The 26,712-nt window shown below is 33.3% G+C and overlaps 2 protein-coding genes across 10 annotated transcripts in view; one reads left to right on the forward strand and one right to left on the reverse strand.

Annotated features, from left to right (window-relative positions):
- The window catches only part of LOC105429192 (midasin), an 89,858-nt gene that overhangs the window by 18,922 nt on the left and 44,224 nt on the right, over positions 1 to 26,712 (reverse strand). The gene's annotated exons all lie outside the window — the stretch shown is intronic.
- LOC105429190 (uncharacterized) overlaps positions 16,304 to 26,712 on the forward strand; it is a 46,076-nt gene continuing 35,667 nt past the window's right edge. For 4 of the 9 annotated variants that reach the window (XM_011642005.2, XM_011642007.2, XM_011642006.2 and 1 more), the window contains exon 1: positions 16,304 to 16,643. The gene's annotated coding sequence lies outside the window, so the exon portion shown is untranslated. Of the gene's footprint in view, positions 17,256 to 22,597; positions 23,334 to 26,712 lie in introns of those variants that run through there. The other 5 variants (XM_089079957.1, XM_089079958.1, XM_011642008.2 and 2 more) reach the window with 3 other exon arrangements.

Consider the following 26,712-nt stretch of genomic DNA (forward strand, 5'->3'; position numbering starts at 1 on the left):
TGGAAAATCATTTTCGAAGGCGAAAGCAAAGTTAGTAAGACGAAGGGTGAAGTGGGATTGAAAGGGGATTTAACGAGCTCATGGGAAGTGGACCGTTAGCGCAAATTCTCGCTCAAAGATGTGTGCTTTTTGACCATTGACTGGCACAGGTAGAGCATAGTAACGGCGAGATGTCCTTAAAAGCACGCAAGAAAGAAATCCTAATACTTTTCAGCTTATCACCTCGAGCTTGTCTTCCCGCAAAATCTAATTAACAGTTACGCGAAGAATGTTGGTTTTACGCACAAAGCTATGTTTTTCGATTTTAACGATAAGACGACACGACACAAAATCAATTTTGTCACGATAAAATTCAACGTAATGAAAATATTACCTGATATGTTTTTAAATACATTAATGATAATTTAATAACGATTACATCAAACGAGCTAATTGCTGTCATCGGAATACTAATCGTGCATCCGCATTATGGCGAATTTATTGCACAAATAACGTTCTTTATGGCGCTATATACTATCGCCATACGGCAAAGGATTTACGTGTGGACTATTACGCGTTTTTCAGATATGTCCTTAAGTCTACCAGGGCAATATCTTCTTCTAAAGCGCTTTTATCGCGAGATACGCTTCGTGCGGATATTATTGCAAACGTGGCTCGCCTCGTAAAAGAGAACTATGAAATATGCGAAATGGTTATTGCCAATCAATTCACAACGGTGTCGACGGCAATCAGATCTCAAGCGAATATTACAGGCACATTTCGTCGAAATTCAATTTTTAAATTTGTCAAGATGTCACTCCAATTGTCGACACTGATCAAATTGATGTTTCTGATGCTGTATCTGTATTTTGACACACATGTTTTCCACGGCATACGCAACAATAATTTTTTTAAAATTCATAATTTATATTATAATTCACTTCATTACGTGATATATTATTAATTATAAAGTTTCCTGTTATTATAATAAGTCTCTGTTCTTTAAGGATATATAAATTTTACGGTATAAATTTTTTAAATCCTTTATGTTAACTATTTCCTTGATGACATCGTAATTTCATTACGACGGTTTTTATGAATGTGAAAGTTTTAATCGCGTTTGCACAAGGAAGAGGAAGGAAGGGGAAATTGCTGTACGAGGGCGACATAATGTCGCACTATGCATAAACAGATTTTAAATTTCCAAATGTCCCGACAGTTCACGGTTCTACCGTGTAAAATATGACTATTTCGCATATTTTGCGGGTACAGAATGGCAGTTTCGCTTAGCTAGACCATATTCGTCTCATCCGCGACCGTAAAGATAAATCAAATGTAATGCAATACTACGAAATTTCACTCAGAGCATCGTAAAGTGAGCCCCGCAGATTTCATATCATTGAATCCCCTTTAATGTCTTGCCCTTTACTAGAGATTCTCCAGACATCCTTAATGATCGATTCCGGTTTGATGTACTCGGGTTTACAACATAGTTTAAGAAATAGTTGTGTATCAAATAATCACTGACAATGAAATAATCCACGTCCTTTAAAAGCGATACGTGATGTTTAACGAGTTCGCCACAACTTGAACTAAACTGAATTTACACAGTATTAATAAATATTGATATATTTACTTTAGTCACAAAAAAGTTAATAAATTAAAGTTAATAAATTAAGTTAATAAAAAGTTATAAATTCTTACAATGCCTTTGTATAAGTAAAATTTAATTATTATAATTATATATAATTTGTATTGATTTGTATGGATACAAGAATTTTAATTAGCAATTGTAATTTCAAATAAATATTCAAGTAAATATTTTACTAGAAAACGCTTTTTTGATTTATTTCGAGGATATCAGAATAGTTGCCGGCATAATCTTTGAAATTCTCTCGAAAACTTATCTCATTAGGAGGGTCATACGTCATTCAAGATATATTAAGAGTTACAAACGGCAATACAGATCGCTAAGAGAAACGGGAAACAAAAGGGAATCTCAGACAAGCACACTTGCCAAACATTAAATTTGAAATACAGAAGTTCCATGCCATTAAATTTAGAATAAGAATCCTCCAAACAGATAAATTTTTCCGAAAGTAGAAAACATAGTGATACTTCTAATAAATAGTAACTCTTTCCTCGCACTAATTTTCTTTTTTCATTCAAATCGGATATTAACTTTCTTCTTTAATTGTACTTTTGTTACAAAAAATAGATAAAGTAATATAGCGTTTTAAATAAGATATTTTTTCATATTTTAAAATAAAATTTTGTAGAATCCTAAAACTGCTACAGTTTCTGCTGAACATTGTTATCTATATATTTATGTAATACTTTTTCTTTGAAATTATCTATGCAAATTATCACAGCTCTAAAAACAAACTCTTTAATCTTACAGTTTCGCATATTAGTACACATGATAATCCACCGTAAGATTATGTGTATCTAACTATGCAAAATGGCCTGCATTATTGTTGCATTTTCGAGATTAACCGATGAATATTAAAGATTGCTTCCTGGAAACTTGCAAGTTGATTAGACTCCACAATTCCTTCGTATTCTATATTCCCATTGTAATCGAATTAATAGTTGCCATTATCTTGCGCCAAGAAGTTGAATTAAACTTCAAATTTTACGTAGCAAAAGAAATGAATTCCTCGAGCGTAGATATTCAAGGAGAAGTTTGCAGATACTTTCCTTCGTTGATAAAAGTTGGAAGAACTTTGGTAAGAGTGACACTCTTTCTTTTAGTAATTTTCTCGTGGGCAACATAAAAATTAAAGCAAAAGCATAATTACAAGGTATGAATTTTTTGTCAAAGAAAATATCTCGAGTTGTTGCCGGCTACGTTTCTCCATGTCGGCGTAGCGACTTTTCGAAAAGAGAGATATTCAGGAAGGAATTCATATTAATACTTCGTAGAAAAGATTTATTTTATTTTTGAAAAATTTTGCATCGACAATATTTTTGTATGAGAAGTTTTCCATAAAAATAATAAAAAATTGAGAATAAAATCAATTTCACTCGGAATATCATCGATTACATAAAATAATAAAAATAATAAAAATAAAAAAACAAATCTCTCGATAAAAATTATCAATTCTTTTATATTGACGTCATCGTAAATCAATTAACTAATGCGGCAGTGAAGTTTAAATCGATATAAGAATAAATTTAATTAAAATGTATATTACATAATTGAAAAACAAGAATTAAGGCACACGTGTATATTTCTCATTCCGATGACAGTAATCTTTTCAATGTGCGGAATTAATACGTTTCCTCTACGTTTGGTTGAACATACGAAGCCATCCAGAACCTATTGTACTTTCGCGACAATGACGCCCATTGCAATCGGATAAAGCAATGAAGATAAGCACAAACTTGGGGGATTTCTCGTGCGCAGTGATTATAAAGAAATCGAAGAGAGAGAATTGCAGAAATCATTGGGAGAGCAAAGGCAATTCAAATTCCATTGAAATTCTCTTGAAGTCAGCATTAATATTATTATCATTTTTTTTAGACATAAAAAGACAGAAAAAGTGTACTTAATAAAATTGTAAAATATCATATAACCGCATTAACTATTTTTCTTAGATCATTTTTCAACATTTTACAACTTTAAGTATATATCATCTGTCTGTTACATATATATTTCACAATTTATTTAATTTTAAACATAAAATTTTTAAAATAAATTTTCTAATGTATTCGAAGCTGTGACAATATTTCCATATTTCGCCCACTTCTTTTAAGAAACTGAAAATGTTAAGAGCTTATTGCGCGCTTTACTTGATTATCTCTTGCGTTACTCCGAGAGAAATTCAAGTCTCAAGGACGAAATCAAGTACGTTTAGCTAATGTATCTCGTGTTCACGTTCCGGATTCTTGTTCGGAAAAACCGTAAAAATATGAAATTGCTCTCGGGTTTCATGTTATGCAATCGCTAGTCCGCGATGCGCAAATAAAACACTGGTGTCAAGACCTTTAGTGGTTAAAGCGCAAATGCCAACGGTGACAGAGATGAAAATTTCATCGTCGCAAATTTCACGTAACCCGATTAAAAGTTTCTCCACTTTCATTCGTGCTGTTTCTCCACTCTCGGGCTATATTGATTTCGCTTCCGTGTCGCTCGTTCTCCTACCGTGAATTTTTCTTCCAGGAATAGGACGACTACACTGACGAAGTGACAAATATCGAACTTCACGTTCAGCTCATTCGTTTAATTCATCGACGATATTAATGTTTCCGAGACTATTTTTGTAACTAAGTACAATGTACATTGTATTTACGACTTTCAAAAAAGAACGAGTTTACTCTCTATCATAATTTTAAATTTATTTCCAAATATGAAAAAAACAAATTTTTTAAATTAAAATTAAATTATTTATTAGGTTTATATATTAAAATTATATATATTTATAATTCAAAAATAATAAAAATTTCGATGATAAAGTAGAAGAACAGTTCAATATAAAAATAGAAATAGATATAAAATAGATTAAGAATGAAAAATTCCTTCGATTTACTTTTGAAGAAATTTTTCTTTCGTACTTATACAATGATATTTGAATACATAATAGAATCATGTATTGTTTAATGCTGAGATAAAGGTAGATACGTGGACATAGAAAATTTATGGTTAATTCAACAATTAAAGCGACTCGCGTAAATTCTCCCTGCAATGTCCTATTCGGAAGGAGTGGAGATCCAAGTTCATTCCCTTGCGTATTCAGGTCCTGGCAGGATCCCATTAAGAGGCTTGTCGTGATGGGCTAGATGATGGGAGTAGCCACTGGCGAGAGATGGAAGCTTTCTCAGCTTCTGGAACACGCGGAAGTGTCCTTTTCACGAAGATCTGAGCAAACACGTCTCGGCTGCATGTCGCTTCTAGAATCGCGACTCCTGAGCGGAAGAGAATCGCACTTGGTTGGCTTGTCAGTTCGAATTTTGACTGATTTTGCAATCGTACCAATAACATTTCTTCTAATTAATATAGATGAGTCAAGTTTCGACGCGTCATTAATATATTTCAAGTCAGATTACAGTACCAGGATTTAAAAAAAATGAAAGATGAAAAAATTTATGAGTATGTGTGTATGTAATTACAAAGTTGCAGTGGAAAATATTAAATTTTATTAATTCTAAGATATTTAAAATGAATGAAATATACACAGATAAAACTAATTAAAATAAATGAAGTAAAAGTAACATTTTAATTAAACATTCATACAAATAAGGATTACATAAATTATCATAAATAATTATATAAATCATAATAGATTTTCTTTAGTCGTCATTATACTTAAAAACATATACACTAATTTTACATATTAGTATTAATTTGAAAATTATAATTAATAAATCATGTGTATAATTAATAATTTGTTTTTTTTTGTTAATTTATAATTTACAGATTGTAATAATATTAAACTAGTTGTAGCGTAAACATGAAATTAACTTTTCTCTCTTCATTTTTGAGTACGTTGTATTATTCGTGCATTACACCTAATTACTTGTTTAATCCTAGTTTAATGATGTTTCAGAATGATAAACTGCTTGAACGCTGATGGCATCAATTCAAAGATGTTTCTAATAGTACAATGATGCACGTTGTTTTTGGAGAATATGCGATGCATCTGAAATGATTTATTGGTCGAACTTATGCGGTAGAACTTTATGCAAAGATCCGCCCACTTTGTGAAAATGTGTACGCACATCCTAAATTCCGGGGAATTATTGGACGAGATCCAATGAGATTTAGACGAATCGCATGTTTATGACGTTAATAAGGTAAAAAGAAACTCAAAATTGATATCATTCTTTTAATATTTATATGAAATGCTGCTAATCCTTCTTCTTAATTACGAAAATTTAAATAAAAAATAATGTTAACTATTCATAATTTTAACAGTTTTTAATTAATTAAATTGAACTATTTTATTAAGTATCAAAACTTTTTAAAAATAAATTTTATTTTCATTTAAAGAATTTTTTATATTTTAATGTACGTTTACATTATTAATATGTGATAACAAAAAGTCGATTTAAAATTTAAATTCAAAAAGAATCTGTATTTGATATGAAAGACACGATGCTTGAGCCACCATTTAAAAAGTTTATATACAAGTGAAACATAAGTTTCTGAAGAATATTGTCAACATTTCGTGGCATCCCCTAAAAGTTAGGCTTTATTAGATTTTACACGTGTTACGTTCTAAAGTTAATATTAAATTTATCGTTCTACAATAAGCGTTATTTGTCTTTTATTTAACGTCGACATGAGGGGATGGAAATGAGACAGTTATACATTCAGCAATAAATGCGCGGTTGGAGCGGTTGGAGGTCTCTCGACGTCCCTCGAAATTGTGAATTCCAAAATGAGGATGCATCATGTATCCTTACACGTGTTACGCTTGTTTTATGCAGCCGTTGCGCAATATATTTTATGGGGATGCACACGCCCGATCCTTTACGACTCTCGAAAACTTCAATAGGCTTGTTCTGTAAATACGGAGTAAACACAGTATCTCGATCGAGACGAAACGATCCTTCCTAAATAGGCAAGCGCGTAACTCTCCTTCGAGAGAAATCCATGAGCTTAAGAAATTGCGATTGGTATCTTAGGGTCGGTTTTATTTTATGAGGTACCAACAAGGATTACCAAGACGCAATTTAATGGTATCGCACGAAACATTACCCTCTGCGGGATAGTCGCCAACGAGATTATCTTCTTTTACAAGATATCGAATCACCACTACTCGCTGCTGGGAGTAAACATCGCTGAGTTCGTTCAATAAATCTCGAAAGTGCACATTGTACTTTGGCGCGTTACGAGGACTGAGAATGAAGGATGAGATGTACAAAATAAGAAGTAGAAGCACAAACTGTCAAAATTTTAATGGATTTTTTGACAGATATGGAATAGATATTTTCCTAGAGAAAATTTCGAGGCGGAACCATGCAGTTATTTGCGCTAGCGTAATAACGAGATCTCGCTTGAAAACTTTTATATAGTATCAATGAGACATTTGTTGTAGAGTTTTATTAATAATTGAAAGAAATTAAAATAACGTACGTTAAGATATTAAATTTTAAAAGTAAAATTTTTTTATAATTACGAGATAAGGTATAAAAATAGCGTCATGGTTGGTTATATCGTGCATTTTACCCGCCACGACACTTCCAAGTTGGTTAATCCCGAGATACGCAATGGCCGTCGTTTGTCTCCGCGTTCACTGTTGCTGTTCACGTCTTCGCAATTCAAAATGTAATTCCATTTGGGCGATCGTTGAGCCTTCAGATGAAATGCGCGCGGCGATAAATCAACAATAACGTCGATAGTTAACTTGTGTCAAGAAATACGTTAAACTAATTCACAATAGAACACAGCTTACTCCACTTCTTAAGAAACAATTGATTTAATTTACATTTAAATAAAAAATATTGTCAATGTTTGTGTGAAATACCAAGAAGAATGTATCACATACAACTTTGTACACTTGCAATGAAATATAAATTCAAGATTCGTTTTTGCAATACAAAACATATATTTAAGGGGCCAAACAGTTGAAGATAATTAAATAAGACTTTTTTACTTCTCACATATAAGAATTAATGTAATTAATTAATGTAGCAAATGTTAATTTTTAATTCATGTGAAATAAAAATCTTATTTGGCTTATATTCTCAATTGTTTATCGTGACCTAAATCTATATTTTGTTCCGTATATTTTTTATGTAATAATTCAAGTACATATCTGAATAAACCTGGAAGTGGCGCAGCGAGAAGCATTTCGAGATGAGAAATCGTAGATGCGCGATGTGATTGATAATTGGTCTCGTTATTATAAACGTCACAGTTGTGAACGGTGGAGGTCGTGGATGGGGTGGAGTGAAAATAAGTGAGCAAATAACAGCGGGCATTGACAAACGAGAGCACAGAAACGAGTGACGTCGCTGACCCGTCTTCGCGAGTATCCCGCGAACAGTCCATTCTCTTGGTGAACACAAAGCGATTTCCCTGCCTCGAAACTGATCGATAGATCTGCCGGATCGGAATTGATGAGAGAAGAATGGAAAGTGAGAAAGAGAGAACGAGAGAAAATCGGCGGAGAGAAAACGATCGCGTTAAATTGCGCATTAATCAACGTAGATCGAGCAATAAAAGAAAAAAGAAAAAAAAAACGGACGGTTTGTGTGCGTCAAAGAAAAAAAAAAATTTAATATTTTGCGTAAATTCAGCAGCTGGTAACATCGTTGTGTTCATGGTTACGCGCGATACACCTGCGTGTTCTCGAAAGCGAATTAAATCCTTGATGTGAGGAGTTGTAAACTTAGGGATCGTATATAGCAGATGTAATTTGTTCGCGCATAACGCATAAAACAGAAATTGGTATGATGAACTTAATTTAAAATTAAGGTTTTAAGTACGTTAATCTAAATTAGTTTCCCAATTAGTAGCCTTATTAAAGCGTGTGCATCAGTAATTCATTAGATCGGATTTTCGAGGTGCATTTATATATGTTTATTATATTAGAGGAAAAAAAAAACTATTCTACAACAAATCAGTACTTTTTATTTTTGTAAAAATTTACATTTTTTTCTAATAATTAAATAAATTTTATAAGAACTTTATAAAAAATATTATTTTCAACAAAATATTGAAATAATTCCAGAGATTGTTGGCAACTAACAGACTTTGGTTGGACTTCTTTTTTTAGAAAATACGTGACCACTCATTAATATTTATATTTATTTAATTATCAAATGCAAAAATCAATTGTACATTACGTCCGCGCATAAAATTACTAGCTTATCTCTATACGTTATGATTTTACTGATCGTCGTGTTTGCGGTAAGAAGACTTAGTTGGGATTAAGTGCATCGTCCTGTAAAGCGAGATTATGTTCGGTATTGCGGTCGTGTATCGACGAGTCTTGAATTATGCACATCGGCACGCCAATATGTGCGAGCTGCTTGCCGTCAGTGTTCATCGAATGCATCGCGATATCGCGGTCTCGCGCATCCATAATGCTATTATAAGCCGTCCTAGCATGTTTGTGCGTGCCGAAACGCTTCAACAGTTCGATGCAGCGAGCTTGAAGTACTGTATCTAAACAATACCTATTGTCGTGGATATTTAAAGTTCTGAAAAGTTCGCGAAAGTTGGAGAATAAGCGAAATGATCGGACCAGTATCCAGTAATTTGAAAAGAGAGTGAAAAGAGAGCCTTGCCTACGGGGTTGCGAGGAAAATTCGTTTGCTTACAGTTCGCAGATAGGACGTTTATCTTTCCAGGTCAGAAAAGGCACGAGAGATCCCGTGGGAGACATCTTAGAATTAAGTGCGCAACATTCGAGGGAAAAGTGTTTCCAAGGGAGCGTTTCCGTCTCACCTGGCTTAGTAGATTAAATGCGCCGCGTATAAGTAGCGTAATCCATTAATTATTTCTATTCGATAAATGATCACGAGAACGATCACCTTTTTTTTTTTTTTCCAAGAAATGTCCAAGAACTGATTAATTGCAATGAGTACGCGCAAATAATTTATACGCCATTAGTCTCACGTAGTCGTTAAATAATCTACACGATGGCTTGAAATCGAGATAAATCAACTGTAATAACAATGACGATAATAGGTGTTATTTAGTTGTTCCAGTCAAATAAATTTCCAGTTCATCGCATCGCATATAATAGCATTTGCAACAAATTGTTCGAAACGTAGTTATCCGTTAATATTCATTACAATAATGATATTAAGTAATAATGACATGGGATAAAATTTTATCTGAAATAACCTTTAATCTGAATTAACCTTTGAATTTATGCTTTTCTTCGAAATACCATCAGATTATGCATTCCGCTGCATATCGTCGTATATCTCATTATTATCAGCAAAAAATGTTATGAGTGATTTTCCACGAAACTGAAAACAAGGAATCATGATCTCTTCAGAGATGATCTCGCACCATCTTCCATCGTCGAGATTCTGTGGGGATTTTTTCGCTTCTTGCCGGTCCTTTTAGCCTCGCGGCACGTTCTCCGGAAGTCCATTCGGCCGATAGGAAGTACGGCAGCAGGCCAGATTTATACGTGATGAAATTGTCGGACGTTTCGCGGCGAAGACAATGTCGTTCCTGTCGCCACGGAAACTGTAATAATCTTGCGAGGACAATAGAGTTCCCTTCGAGAACTCTGTTACATGTGTCACCGGTGAACGGTTACTGATAATGTTGAAGTGCATTATGAATCCAAAGCATACAATATTATGTTAAATATAAACCGTAGAAGATAGTCTTCAAACGCAATATTTTTACACGACATTATTATAAAAGTTCTGCGTGTCCTTTTAATTTTAATATCTTAAATAACAAATTAAATGCATTGAGATTTCTAAGAAGATAAATTTTTCTTTATTTCAATAATATAATTTTGGAAAGCTCTAAGAAAAAACTCTCTTAAATAAATATAAATTTTTATTTTCCGATCAGGAAATAATTTACAAATTTTTAAGAAGGGATTTTTGATGATTTAGTTTAGTTTCTTCATTTGCTACATAATATGATATATAAAAAGTACGTGAGAATCTCAATATCACGAGATACTTGCAGTTTCGATGATAAGAGTCGATTATTATTATGATTGGCAAAATACGATCTGCGAAGGGGATAAGAATCGGTACTTCCATAGCGACGTGTTCATCGACGTTCCGAGATTATTACCGTTTGGCCAACGACATTTCCAACGAGTTCTTCGAGTGCTCGAGATGCGAAACGAAAGTGCTGCTTCAGACTTAAATGATTATGAAAAGACAAGCGAACTTGCAAAACAATCCGTGTACAGAACGTTTCAAAACTTTGCTTTGATAAGATAACAACACGTATTTGTAAATGAACTATAGTAAAATGTAAAAAAATTTTTTTCTAAATTTTTATGATTGTAATGTAAAATTTATAAAAACTTTCAAAACAATTTTAATAAAAACTGCAATTAAAGCAAATTTAAAACCGTATCAAAATATGATTTTAATTCATCAAATTTCTATATTATATTTTGATCTTTTCTCATATCTTCCTAAAAAAGTTTCTTGATTTTTTTTTTTTATTTAAAAAAATCCTTATGGGTATAATGGAGAAACTTCCAGGTCGGCAGCCGCGTAAATCACGTGTCACATCGGTCGATGATTCGATCGACGTGATGCCCCAGGTGGTCTATTCTCGTACTATCGGAAAACAATGAATCTAATGTCCTCATAGGACCAGTATGGGACGCGTAAAAAGTGCCAAAAACCTATCCAGAAGCCAGAACTGGAGAACGAATCAAGCATAAATATAGCATACATATGACCATGTGCGTCACGCGATGCTCTTATCAATATCAAAAATCTAAACAATAATCTGCAAAACACGAATGACATTTTGCGATAAAACTGAATATATGATTCTTTTATTCTCCGAATTTATGTATCCAATTCGAACGCTATATTTTAAATGAAAACAAAATAGGGGAAAAATTATATATAACGTTAATTATATATAACGTTAAAGTTATAACTGATTTTATTTATAAAAAAAAAAAAATCGTGTTTATAAAAACCGATGGTATTGGAAAAGTGACTACGATTATCATATCGATATCTTTTACTTCCATTTGTTTTCCTTTATTCCGACAGATGTACGATCAATGTAGGCTAAAAGTACACGTTCGTGTATGTTTTTCCAATGTCAAACAGAAAGGATGATTGCGCATCGTAAAATTCCCAGGAGAATAAAGTTTCCAACTGTGATACTGTAACGCGCCTCGAGCATAACGAACATCGCAAATCGTAAAGTCGCAAATCAAAGTGCAACGTCGATCCGGATCTATTTAACATGCATGGAATTTTTCAATAAGGAAAAGATATTAAGCATCAGCCACTTCCTCCCGAGCAGAACCGCAGCTGACGGATTTAGAGAATATTTGATTGCTTGCGACGTATGCACTCGGTCGCGATTTTTTATTCAAATAAAATACGCGTGCGCTCTCTGAAAATTTGCACGATTATTTGCGGATCGTGCAATCGAATCGAGTGCATACAATGCATTTTCTACGACAAAACGGGACAGGATACGACAACTGCAGACGATCGCAATCAGTTTTTCTATTGTGATATTTTTGTCACGTCGTGTCACTTCGCATTCGATTTTAATTGACGATAAATTAATCATACCTCAACCGAATTTTGAACATACATGCTTGAAATATTGAAAGCATAACTAATCTAACAGATGTGCTCCAACAAAGAAGCTACATAAATCTAAAGAAGACAATACATTTGATAAATCATTAATTTTCAATTCTTGTTTATTATTTATAAATTTATCATAGGTTGATAAAGTATTTCTCTCATTGATGTAAATTTCTTGTAAATTGCGCGAATGAGTTGTACATTTTTCGTTACACATAACTTTATTACGTTTTAATTTAATTCAATATGTTCGTTTTTCACGTCAAATTATATATTTCATAAAAAGATCGTGTGTTTTTCCGACAAATTATATTTTCTTTTTAGTAAACCAGCTACCTTAACAGCTGACCTATTTCTAATGTCAGCAATCCCATCGATCAATCAATCGAGCATTTAGATCGGTGGTCGAGGCTAATGCGACACGACGAGCGATGAGATGGAGAGTCGAGAGGTTCCTGCGTGAATCTCCAAGCACTCGAGTGCTAATGAAAACCCATGCCCACACTTTTCATTCAAGTTGCTTATCAGACCGAATCAGTGTTTATCAATCTTTTTTTAATCATAGAACATATATAAAATGTTTCTATAAACTGACACTACAGATAGATGTATGTTTCATAAATTTTTAATATCACTAATTAATTTCAAAATAATGCCATTGAAAAATATAATAAAAATTTCCCTTTTTTCCCTTTATCAAAATAATAACTTTGAAAAGCAATTTAAAATTCCATTTTTAAGGCAAGGTCTAAGTGAAAAGTCCAAGTCGAACAAGTCTTGGTTCGGTTCGGTTTAGTTAATTTTGTAGGTTTCTCATTTGTTAAGTGCAAAATGAAAATTATACAAAAAAAAAAATGCCTTTCGTTCCGCTGGTTGAAGAACACTGCGTTATGTATATACTGTAATGTGCAGATCGTAGGTAGTCCATAGCACAAGTGCACTCCATCCGTAACTGCCGAAGCGCATCTGTGCAACATGCATGCGGTTCGATGCTGGAGAATCGAGCGTTGGCCAGTGTATGTACACCAAATTGCCGGCAGCTCAATGATTAATCGCTTCTTGCAGTTGCTTACAATCTCTAATTACATTACCATCGTGATACTCCCCGTTATATATAACGTTCGGAGAATTGTTCATTTCCCGCCGATTATTCTGTCATTTGCTATAAATTATATATCAATTTAGCATTGTCTCTTTCTCAGCAAAGGCTTGACTAAAGGAGATTCTTCTCACATCTTATTTCAATTTCTTCAATTTTCAATTTTCACTAAAGCTTTCTTTGTAATTACAAGCGTAATATTAAATACAAATAAAATATCATCAAAATAGTAAAAATTCTCATTTTTCTTAGAGAAGGCAGAATCACTTTAATGAACTTATATTAATAAAAAGTGTAAACTTGAAGTATCTTTATTTATTTGGCATGTCAAAAGAAGAAGCTTATTAAACGTTATGAAGTATTGAACGGATTGCTTGATAAAAATTTTTTTACTATGAAATAAATATCAAACATTTGTTGAATAATTCGGTAAAATGAAGAGAAATCTACATTCTGTCTAATATGGAAATTTAACAACAATACTTTTAGTTTAATATGGTGTATACATGTATCTGTTAAAAGCTCACATTTCGATGCCAACAAAGTGCAACGCGATGAAATTCAACATGCAAACTGCATGTCGAAATTGTTCAGACCGAACTCCATGGGATTTCTATTTCGTTAGCTCGCAACTGTTGATTTTTTCCCGATACATTTGTCTTTCAATATGATACTACCTTATAGATTTACGAATGCTATATATTCTTTTATCAGTTTATATTGAAAAAAAAGATGTTCGTACGAACAATTCTAATATTTCAAATGAACGAAATACATTCAACATACAAATATTGATTTACGCGACAAATAATAATATTTAGATACATTAATTATTATCTATTAATCACATTAACAAACTTTAATGTTGTTAATTCGCAAATTTTATTTGCTTATAAAGTTTATTTTAGCTTTATATTTCATTTTCTTGATATACATTTATAAGTAATTTATAAGTAATTTAGTTATTTAGGACTAACAAATTATTTAAATATTCTATTAATTAATTTTTAATTTTGCTCGATTAGTTAATTAGATAAAATTAGCTAATTGTTTTAATTTTGCATTTGATCGTCATAATTTTGGTTTTCACATTTCACGCGTCCATTATTATAATTTATATACGTGCAGAGTTATTCTCCCGAGAATTTCGCCATATATGTCGCTGTTGCACTGGGATTTAGTCATTGGGTGAAATGCGTTGGCACTCGCCTGTAAAGCACTGCAAGTGACGTCACGGAAATGACATATAAGCGCATTGTTTATATGCGAGTGTTGGGACGCGTAAAACAATATATGTAGTACACAAAAATTTCGTCGAAGTTGCGAAACATTCGCAAAACAACGCATACTTTGCATATAATGTTAAATACATTGTGTTAAACATAGCGACTCAAATACAATGCACTTGTTCCGCTCTTTCTCTGCTCATCTCGTTTATGACTACAGTAAATTTTACACCATCAAAATGAGATATTAACGAGCTGTTGATTTTATATACGTTGATTTTATCATACGAATAATGTGAGATTAGATCTCGTCTTGAAATTAACAATTTAATTAATTGTTATATGTAAGATAATGTTTAACTAATAACAAAATTTAAATAACTTATTATCGTTATTACAATATTCATTAAATTATTATTATGAAATTATTATCACCTATAAAACTTATAATAACTTATAATTTTCACAAAAATTGAAAAACAGAACAAAGATTTATAAAAACTATAACACTATTAGTAATATTTCTTATATTTCTTTATTTATTTTTAAATATTATGTTTATGAAATCATTACACGTATTTTTCTCTATATATTATAAATAAAACTCTATTCTGTAAATATCTCTAAAAGTATATTTTACAAATTTGACAAATTAAATTGGAATTAAATTATGTAAATTAATGTTTTGAATATCGAATTCTTTCAGTAAAAATTAAGTTAAAAAATAAGTAGATTCAGGTACTCAATCAAACAGAATTTTTAGTAGCTATCTTTTAATTTTTTTTTCAATTGTTAAATAAATTCAAGAAACTTTAATCTTCACTATTAACTAGAATTAAAAGAATTAAATTATAATATATACAGAAATAATGTATATTAAAATCATTCATATTATTAAAATTATTATTAGAAAAGCATGTATTGAAGAAAGACAACGCATAAAATATTCCACATATATACAAATACAAATTTATTTCTTTTCCAAGTATTCATAAACATAGAAAAATTAAAAAACAAATATATAAAAATAGATATGACAAATATCAGTTGAAATATTTTATGAAAGTTTTATTAAAAGGTAAGATCAAAATAAACTTTTTTGAAACATTTTACTGCAATATTGCTTTCCACGCGACTAACATTATTTACTCTAAAGATCGAAGAAAACAGCAATGTCGGCCAAAATATCTCGAAGGACACGCGCACATACTTCAAATCGAGAAGGCACACGTAAAGGCATGAACAAAGTTCCAGTTAAGTGGTGAAATCCCATAACTCGCCTGGGTGACGACGACAACATTAAGAAAACTCATCCCCGTGTCCACAAAAATTGGCGATCGGCCAATTCTTGCTGTCATCAAGAGACAGCTTGAAGTTATCCGAAATTGAGTATACGTCGAGGACGATAGCGTCTCGGGATAAAAAGAAAAACGTCAAAGTATAGAAAGGGAAAGACAGAGTGTGAAGATAAAGTAAAGCAAGTAGTAAGAAACTGAGAGAGAATTCTGAGAGAGATAGAAGAACGAAGCGAAGAAGAGAGAGAGAGAGAGAGAGAGAGAGAGAGAGAGAGAGAGAGAGAGAGAGAGAGAGAGAGACAGATACGAAATGGGAAGCTGGCGAGAGCGAGAGAAAGATCGAGAGAGAAATATCGAGAGAGAAAGGACACAGACCGAGAGGGAGGAGTAGCGATTCAGGAGCAAGGGTAGCGGGGGAGGGTCGCGGCTTCGAATCAGGGGTTGCTTTCAGAGGAGCACGCAGTGCTCTCTCGTCTCGCGAGCCGAGAGAACGGGAGAGAACGTGCGTGCCGGCTCGCGAAAAGAGGGTAGTTTTCTCGCTTCCTCGGCAGACTTCTACCCTCGTGATCCCCGTCGCTCATTCCCGCCAAAAGGGCGCGAGGAACTCGCAGCGAACTCGCATCGTGACAAGCGTCGACTGTGTTGATACCTTTCACTTTTCTTTCCCCCCCCCCCCCCCCTTCTGTTCCTTCCATCTCCGTAAAATCTGGACGAGACACTCGGGAATGAGACGACAGCCGATTAACGCATCGGGATTTAAAACCAAGTGGAAGAGGGCTAACACTCGTGGAGATTAACAACGTGATCCTCGAGGTATTCCTCGATGTTATAGGATAACTTTCCCTCTTACGGAAGTGCCTTCGCCGATCAATTATCGTGTCGATTAAGACGATTTACGAAAACAAGTGAAAAACAAAGGATTAACGAAAACGTTCGCGAAAGATCGCGATTTTCGAGGTGCTTCTCGGTCACAAAGTCGTCTAGCTCGTAAGGAAGGCATCGGTTTGGAAAATCGGCATTTCGGGTTAATCGGATATCCTTGATTCCAATCGACGCATTCCCTCGATGATCCATTCGATAGTCCATTCGATCATGGATTGATTAACCCACCGGGTGGAGAGATTAACGCGACGAGTGCTTTAGTTCAGATGTACGATGCTGATACTACAGTGAGTTCACTGATCCGCGGTTCTCTTATCGTCACAAAGACGGGAAGAATCATTTAACAGACCGTATCCTTTCGTTTTCAAGTTCCTGGAGATTTCAATGAAATAGTCGGTTGTGTAATCAGCACCAGATTAACGCGTGAACCGTTTATAGAAAATGTTATAAAGAAAAATAAAATAAAATAAAATAAAATAAAATTAGAATGTTTGGTAAAAATAAAAAAATAAGTGTTTGTACATTAAACCTAAATGATAAGTGGTAAGTATACTTACCAGTCATCACAATTAAGTTCTTCATTTATACGACAAAAATTATTCTATTAAATAAAATGTGAGACCGTTTAAAAAAATTTCTATAGATAAAAAAATTCATGTATTAAAAAATATAGATGTTCTTTGTAAAATTTTTTTATAACCGGAACTGGAATATAATTAAACCTATAATAAAATCTATTTAAAATATACTATCAAAGCCATCCTTTTTAAATACTGATTTTGATAGTAGAAATCATTGTAAAAATGATGTATTATAAACGTTTAATAGTCTTCTAATCTAAATTAAATATTTAATATTAAGAGTGAAGAAAAATTAATCATTTAATATTAAAAGCGACAAAATAGTTTATCGCGTATAAAATATCGCATTTGCATCTTTTTGAATCAGCTAATAAACATAATCTGTGACTCGAGTGATAAAAGTGGAAAGGTTAACGCCCTAAAAGAATCATGATAAGATTCTTGCGGTATTTCGGAATGGAGAAAGATGACCTTTTCTACTTTAATTTATAATGCACATTCAGGATTATCACATACTAAACGTTAAAGTTGCAAACATAAAGAGAACTTTGATATAAATTTAAAATTTTGATTTCTCTCATCGTACTAATTGTATAAAAGATTTAATATAAAAGGCATATTTAGGCATAATATATAAAAGTAATCCTCAGAAAAAATTTTATATTATAAAAATTAATACGCTCTCTTCTTGAATTGATCGTGGAGTCAAAAGTGGTTCTCTTTACACAGAATTTAATTACAGTTATTTTCCGTGAAAACTACGATAAAAAAAAAAATTAGAATGAGGGAGCTTTGTCACCTTCGTTCTTGTAAAAGCCCTGTGTTACTGTCCAGATGGAATCGAGCTTTCAAAGAACAAGAATGATAAAAAGTCACGATCGCTTTATAAGATCCATTGATACAAAATAGCGCTTTTTAAATAGAGGCTCAAAGTTCAAAGATGATGATGAGATCAAATTTTATTCGATCACTGATTATTAAACATAATCATATATACTTCTTCATATATACTTCTAATACAATCATGTTTCATTATATATATTATATATTATAAATCAAATGTCAATTGTAGCATTCAACTTTATTTTTAAACAATTTTTCGAGAAATATTTGTTTAATAACTTTTTGCATTCAATAATCAATATAATATATCAATATAATATATTTATAATACAAGTATTAAGTTAATAAGTTAATTTTAATATTTAATAAACGGTAACATTAACAATTGGATATGGAAGATAATTCTTTTGTGAAAGATTTATTAAAATCAGACTTTATTTTACAATTGTAACATTTAGCTGAATTAAACATTACTTTTGAAATTTAGTAAAATATTTAATAAAAAGATAAAAAATTGCATCAAATGGTATTATCCAATATTCATAGTTAAAAAAAATTTATATGGAGATTTTCATCTTAAATTTGAGTAAAAAAGATCTTTTCTGTTTTGATTGGCATATTTGTAAACCTTTTTATACGACAAATCCTAGAATGATCAAGCAATAGTGGACAAACCACTGCTGCAAGTCAGAAAAGCAATTTCGTCAAGAAGGCTTCCTTCGTTGATCTTAAGTCACATGGGATTCTCGTCGTTCTATTTGTCGAGCCGAAGGAGAGTTTGTCTTTCTGGGTCGTGAATCGGTCTTTATTTAATTATTCCTGTCGGAATTCGCCGAAATCGCGGCGATGGTTGAGTGTTTCATCGCGCTTGTAAACAAAAACTCTGATTTAGATTCAAAGTTCAGCCGATTTACCTCACGAAATCTGTAGTAAATCGAGAAATACTTATAAATATCGCAAATATGAGCCGTTAAAAGTGACTGGTGACGTTAATATCTGTCCAAATGAAATATCGTCTCGAAACGAGACGCGAACCGCTGTCGCAAACTCGTTAAATTGTGCGCCGACTTTGTAACATTTGTCGATTCGATTTTATTCCGCATAAAAATTAGCGAATCCAATTAAGCGCGGTATCTAACGAGGCAAACTTAATTTAACTCGTTTTTCCGCACTGCACGCGACGTGTCCCTTTATTATGTCAGTCGCGTCGCCACTTTGGAAATTACGCGGCGATAGAACCGCGCTTTTTGCCAAGTCGGGGACTAATTTCGGCATAAATTCGTCCAAAAGAGAAAGAGGCTAGAAAGGATGCACGTACGTTTCTGTCGATATCGAGTTTGCCTTTATCTTCCCATTTCCTTTCACGAATATAAGAGATAGTAAATTAATTTACAACGTAACTTAATTTTATGTAATTAAATTGCATTTCAAAGAGTAGACATATAAGTTTTTGTCTGGAGACACGTGTACCTTTCTCTTTAGATCATTTGAAAGTTAAAAACAACAACCCAATTATACGTATTATTATCAAAAAAATATCACGACAATAATCATCGAATTAATTTAATTAATCGAGTCTGATTCTAATCCATGTAATTAACAATGTACTTACAATTCGCTTCAACTTGATACAGCTTCTTTAAGCCACAATAATTAAAATTTAATTAATTTAATTTTATCACTTTAAGCTCAAGAAAGATATTACCTAATTATAAATTCTCACCGAAATTCGCACATCATCTTTTCGAGTTGCAATTCGAAAGCAATAGAAAATTTCGCAAACTATTCTAATAAAAAAAGTGACGTACGTAAATAGAGTTACGTTTTACTTTCGAGAGAGGACTAATTTCCGAACAAATTCGCCCTGGAGTGCCTTGCCGAGGGAAGGCCGAGCGGATAAGTTTCTATCGGTAACCGTGTTCGTCTTTTCCGTCCGCGTCGGCGAAAACAAGGAACAACCCCGTTGCTTCTAACTTCCAACCGAAACAGTTCGGTTCGGCGCTGATGAGTTCGAGCGTGCGATGGAAACTTCGGCGCGATGGAACGTGTCCGGTGAACACGGTCGCGTTCTGATGCGATCCGGGGAAGTTTTCTCCGGGCCGACGCCGATTGTACGCCGATCCAACAGGGAAATAAAAGGAAATCCGATTTTGATCGGACTCGATTATATTACTTGCCCAAATTAGCGTTTGTCGGAGCGCAAGGGATAAACGTCTAGGTGTATTGCTTCAGATATACTGCAATACTAACAACAATACATCGAATTTAGTTCGTTTCATCCGTAAAAGACTTGCTACAAATTATATTTAATATAAATAATATATTGATGTATTATTTGTGTTTTCTTATTGTAGAAATATATTGATATTCGAAAAAAGCTGGTAAAGTCTCTCTCTTCGGTTTTACTGAATGGTGACGCATGAGATCGGGTCGATCAGGCAGTCGAAAAGACCTGTGAATAGCTATCGTTTACTCATTAATCGCGTCGCGAATATTAATTTGACGGTGATCGATAGACGAAGTAACGTATAACAAAGAAATTAAAATGAAATTGATGTAATTAACATGCCGGATGTCGGCGGCGGGAATATTAATGCGCCAGGAGAACTGAATCGGGTCGGTGACGATGATTAACACAATACTCCATACTGATATGCCGAAGGCAGGTTAAAATAATCTCACGACTGCTACGCTCGCATCACTTATCTAAATATTAACCCTCGCTAAAATTTAAGCATGAGTCCGTACACTTTACCGCCGTCACTTACGCCGTCACAAAAGCCTCTCGGAAACGCTGACTGTAATATCAAACAATGGACCAGCCGGAATGAATATTGTACATGACTGGCAAAATAGTGCAAAAGCGTTCGCGTATTGAGATTGACATTGTACTTCGCCATTTTGATGTTAACAAACCGCAATATATGCATGTGTCATTCACACGCCATTAAACCGCCGTTTCGTAAGATTTTTATACTGTTTCAAATCCATTATCTCAATACTAAAACGTATATTTGTTCAGTTACAAGCCATTAAATTTCTTTCATCTGAATTATATTGCAGTATAGGAAATAAAAATTTTGCTTCTCTCTCCGCGATTATATTTTCAAAATCGATTATTCCGTTCACGTTTTTCTGATTAATGATTTGTGTATTATTTTTTAAACTGCATGCTAAACGCAAAATAGATTATGTTCTTAAACACTTTCTTGGCATAGAATTTTTTTTAACACTAATACAATTTTTTTCTCTTCTCCTTATTCTGAGAAAACAGTTAATTTGTCATTTATCATTTTTTGTAACAAGATTTATTTTAACAGTAATTTTTATTGCTTCGTAAAGATATTCATATTTTACACATATTTAATATTAATAAAGTATCATCTTAATTTTTCCATTAGACAGATCATTGCGTAGGAATTTCATTCGGTTTAATTAAGTTTTTCTTACACTTTATTCTCATTAATTTTTCCGATATTAATTAATAACTTCCAAATCGCTGTCAAATTTACGTGAGCAAAAACATTTTTCACTTAACAGAGAAATTAAATGCGACATTAATTTCCTCGACACTTTATAGAACTCAAGAAGTCGTTTAATTTCTTTTTTTCTTCTTTAGTTTAGTTGCCTTATATATCCATGCTAGAAAATTAAACTTCTCCAGGCTTCTCTCATGCAGGAAAATCACGGTGCGAACATGAGGGGCTTTATAGACGGCCATAAAATACGATAATATAAAATTCGTCAGACGTAGTACGTTTTTTTTATGCTATAAGATTTAAAAACACAGATAACATATATAAAAAGATAGCGCTTGTCGCAATCTCAAGGCGTTAATGATTATTTAAGATTTGGCAAATTAAATCTTAAAGACAGGAACAAATTCTTGTTTTTTCGATAGTCTCGAATGAACTCTACTCATCATCAGATTATTTATCTTCCGATAACAAAAGGAACGAGAACGAACGGCGCAAAGAAAAGGCAATCAGACATGATTAATTATACCATCCGATATCTCGCGTTAATTTTTCTTTCGCGTCTATGTTCGTTGAGATAAAAAGGCAGGAGACATATTAAGCATTCGTCAAAGATTTATTGTCGATGTTTATGAAAAAATCTTTCAAGAATGTCAAGGTAAAGAAAAAAAAAAAGTACATCGAAGTATATTAATTAGTCCAAATCTAACGGACGACTCTCACTGATATTCCCCTTTGGATAACGTTTTTTTTTTTTCAAATTTCTATATTTATCTCAACATCGGATGTTTTAATTACACAAAAATGTGATATCGAATTAAAACCGATCTCCGAGCGAGAACTCTCTGTAATTCCGCTGTTTATATACGCAGTTATATTCTCATGACAAAATGAATTTCATTCGGTGGTAATTAACAACTACTGCCTGCAGCATGCACAAAGCATACTCCCTTTTTTGCATCCGTTTGCATCATAAATTATCCAATAGACAGGTGGCTACTATGGAACTGGCTTATATCTCTCGCACAAAACGAAATCTGTGATGCTGTTTATGCAACTAGTAATTACCGGCGGTTATCCGTCTTGTACCGACATTAACTCGCATTCGCAAACACATTCACCCCGAAGACCAACGTGTTTTATTGCAATCGTGACTTGGGTAAACAGCACGCGAACACGTGTTGACACGCACAAGTGGTAATTACTCGTCTCCCGTGCTGAATTAAATTAGACCGGAAGTAAAGAGAATTAAATTAGTCTACATTCACTTAAGATCTCCTTGTGTAAAGCATGTTCGCACATGTTGCTTTAATTAACTTAATATATTAGAATGTCGGATGATAATCTTATTTCCGGATGCGTTTTTAATAATATTAGTCCATTTATTTATTAATTTCAAAAAGAAAATGTTTGTTACGATGCAATTACATATGCAGTTTATTACGCCACGCATAAATAAATTAAGAGATATCTTGTATATTAATTTTATTAACAACTTTATTAGCAACAAAACAATTTATTTTTGAATAACTTCAAATGTGGAAGTGGATGGATGCATCAGCGTTCAAACAACTTTACATCCGTTTAAAAGCACACATATCCCTTTTTTAATGCAAGTGAAAAGTCCTTTCGCACCGATCGTACGTGAATCTAAGTGCCACTATGGGACAATAACGACGTCGAGACGAGTATTACTCGTCGCGGACAGCGAATATTAAAAAGTAAGTGCGAGAATCATGGTCGGACAGTGCCGTAACTTCTCGTTGTTTAGCGTTGGACTATTCCTCCCTTGGGCGCCGGTAGCTTCTGAATATTGCAACATCGCTATAGTTTGTAGCGCTTTGTACACTGCGATAAGGACGTGCTATTTGCAAGATGCAAAACCAATTACATCGCCTGCGAACATATCGATCCTGCATGAGCGTTCTGGAGTACCTCTCCACATCGTCTAAAATTACTCAATCCGAGGCCCGTTGGCCTCGTTCTTCTTTATTTAATGTTAAATTGTTTAAATGGAAAACTTATTTTTCGATCAAATTGTTTTACTCAATTTAAAATTAATTTTTTTCTCAATAAAAGAGATAATAATTTTTTAATCATATATTTCGAAAATAAAATTATTTATCTGGATTAAGTTTTAAATGTGTTAATTGTTAATAAAATTTTAATCTCTATTTTATACAGATTTTGATAGAATTTTGATTTATTTATCAAGATTTTAAAGCTGGAGGTGCTTACAAATTGTCAATCAAACATAATTTTACTTTAATTTTATCAAAATTTAAATCGTTTTGAAAGAAACGTAAATATATTTTGGTCAAAAGTGTTTCAATCAATAGAGTTATGTAAACAGAAATATCGTTTAACTTGAAAAAAAAAATAAAAAATGATATAGAGACGAAGGAAGTTCTTTTGGAAAGATATTTAAATGTCATAAGTCAACATTTTTTAGAAATAGAGATTTCTCAAATAGAGATTTCTTGATCACGTCTTTTCCGTCGTCATTATCTCACAAAAAAGTATCACAAGAAAAGCTTTATCCGCCCAAGAATTTCTAAAATGGCCCTTCTTCCGCGGAGAAATAAAAAGAAGCGTCCTCTCGTTTTTTTGATGATCATTGTAGAATCTTTAGAGAGAACGCTCGCGAGGGAAACGTTACTGCCCTCTTTTTTAGTTTATAGACTTACTTTACGTCCTATCGTAATAACATAATAGCGTTTCTCAAACCATAGATGGTGGGTACTTCGCAGCAAGAACAGTGGGACGTCTGAATACTCAACTGCTGTAATGAGAGAAAATTTAAACAAATGCGCAGCTCGTAAACCTTAACTTGTTTTTTTTTTAGCTTTTCACAGCTTACTGTGTCTTCTTGTACAGTAAGATATAAATAAGATAGTCTGTTATATTTTCAGAAAAAAAAAAAATCACTTAATTTTCCTAAAATAACTAGTAATTTTTTAACCTCAATATATACCGTATAATTTCGCAAAAGTAAATTCTACATAATATCGATATACATCTCCCGATACATAATTTTCTTTATAATAAAAATTACAGAAGTTATCCCAAGTGGGGAAATCGGATGACTTACTTTACATAAAGGAAATATGGAAATCGTTGCATTAAGGCTCGCGCACGATTGAGGAAAAATATGATTAAGGGACAAAGCGAGAGAGAGAGAGAGAGAGAAAAGGATCCGCATTTGCTTTGCTCGAATTCCGCGATACACGATCGCGTGAGTACGACAAAGCCGCCGGCATTACCCGGCAGCTCGAGGCCCCTCTCGATACGTCTTCTCGCGCGACAGCCGGGGTAGTTTTGCGCGCTCCCCTTGCAGTTTCGCGCCTCGTTGCATTGCGGCGCGTAGCACCATAATCCAGTCTGCATTAGAAACGAAGGCACCGCCGTTGCACGGAGCAAATGCGGACTAGTGCGCAAAAGCCATGGATTCGTTTTTCCAATACGCCCAATTGCTTCGTTCAGCGTCGGCTTTAGAGCATTCGACATTGGGCAAGAGTGATTATATATGCGGTGAAACCACCGTCGAAAATTATCCGGAAGATTATCAGAGAGAATCTCCGTTTTTTCACAGTACTTTTGCCAGCATAATTTTTCCTTTAATACGACGTTCATACATTGACGTAGAATATGCAGATTGTCAGAATCTGTTTTCTAGCTATAAAGGAAACATCTGAAATTAAAGCTGTTTCAAAAGAAAAAAAAAATCTCTTTTGTCGCGCTTTTGTAAAATCGACGCTAGGTTTTCGTTAACAATGAATATTTATATTCCATTGTGCTTACATTTCTCGCATAAAAGCATCTGTCCGCGCAAACATATCGCGGTCGATTCATCCGCAATATGTTTTTATTCATCCTTCTGCGCATTCTTTTTTTAACGCATGATACAAAACTATCGAAAAAAACGGGTTGCATTCTCCACTGTTATATCGCACTGTGATGTCGTTTTAGGGATTTATGTTGCGTACGCACCATGTAATGCTAGTTTTATTCGACGGCCTCAATTTGCCGGCAGAACGAGATAAGGTAGACGAGCGGAAATAATTTGCGGCTTTCTAATTATCCTCACAACAATAACCTCCTTTAGACATATTAGACTTAAAGTACAAGAAATACTTCTTTCGAAATAGAATTGCCGAGCAACACGCAAATTTTTTCCGCGTCATGCAATTCGACGTGCGAGCAATACCGGTATCTTACGAAATCGAATGTGGAAACCGCCACCAAACCAATCCACGGGCGCATTGTTCGAAGTTTCGAGCGTTATTTATCAACCAATATTACAACACGCAAACTTAAAACACGCAACACACGATTTCAACGTCACGTACGGGCATTTTATCGACACAAGCCGTTAGACTTAATTTCACGTAACACGTATGATAATTTTAGCGGGTATTGTTTCAGCGTAATTGAATGGTTGTATTCCATTCCATGCTATGTTGTTGAAAATGTTACGGACTATTCTGTCATTTATCTTCTCAACCACAGGCGACACGTGGGGAAAGTGTAGTGTCTCATCGTCGAATTCTCGTTAACCGGATCCATTATAAGAATCCTTGTTTTTCCAGTTGAAAGAACGAAGAATGATCATCGGTGTTAAATAATGTGTCTTAAACTTGTGAAAGCGTTTGCGAAAGGAAACTTTCTAAAGATGTTTTGTTTTATACTTTATCACAAAATGGGATGAATATAAATACAAATACTATTATGTGACGTCGATTTATATCAAAAATATATAACGTATTTTATGTCTCTCTTTATTTGCTATATAAACGAATAAATCTGCCTGTCAAGGAAATTTTATTTCAATGTACATTCAGTTCTATAAATACGAGTATTATCGTCAGTTTTTTAAAATATTGAATTAAAATATTGATATTAAAATATAAATATTAATTAAAATATTGAAAATAAAATTAAAATATAGGCATTATTTGCATTAGTTGTTATTTATTTATTGTTTTATTATTAAAATAATACAATTGATATTTTCTCAAGAGAAAAATTTTTCTCTTTAATATATTTACATTTGCAAAATGTCTTTGTTTTCTTGAATAAGCATATTTAAATAAAAAATTT

This window comes from Pogonomyrmex barbatus, unplaced genomic scaffold (genome assembly GCF_055798465.1).
Source record: "Pogonomyrmex barbatus isolate J1 unplaced genomic scaffold, ASM5579846v1 scaffold3, whole genome shotgun sequence".
In the NCBI taxonomy this organism is placed as follows: Eukaryota; Metazoa; Arthropoda; class Insecta; order Hymenoptera; family Formicidae; genus Pogonomyrmex; species Pogonomyrmex barbatus.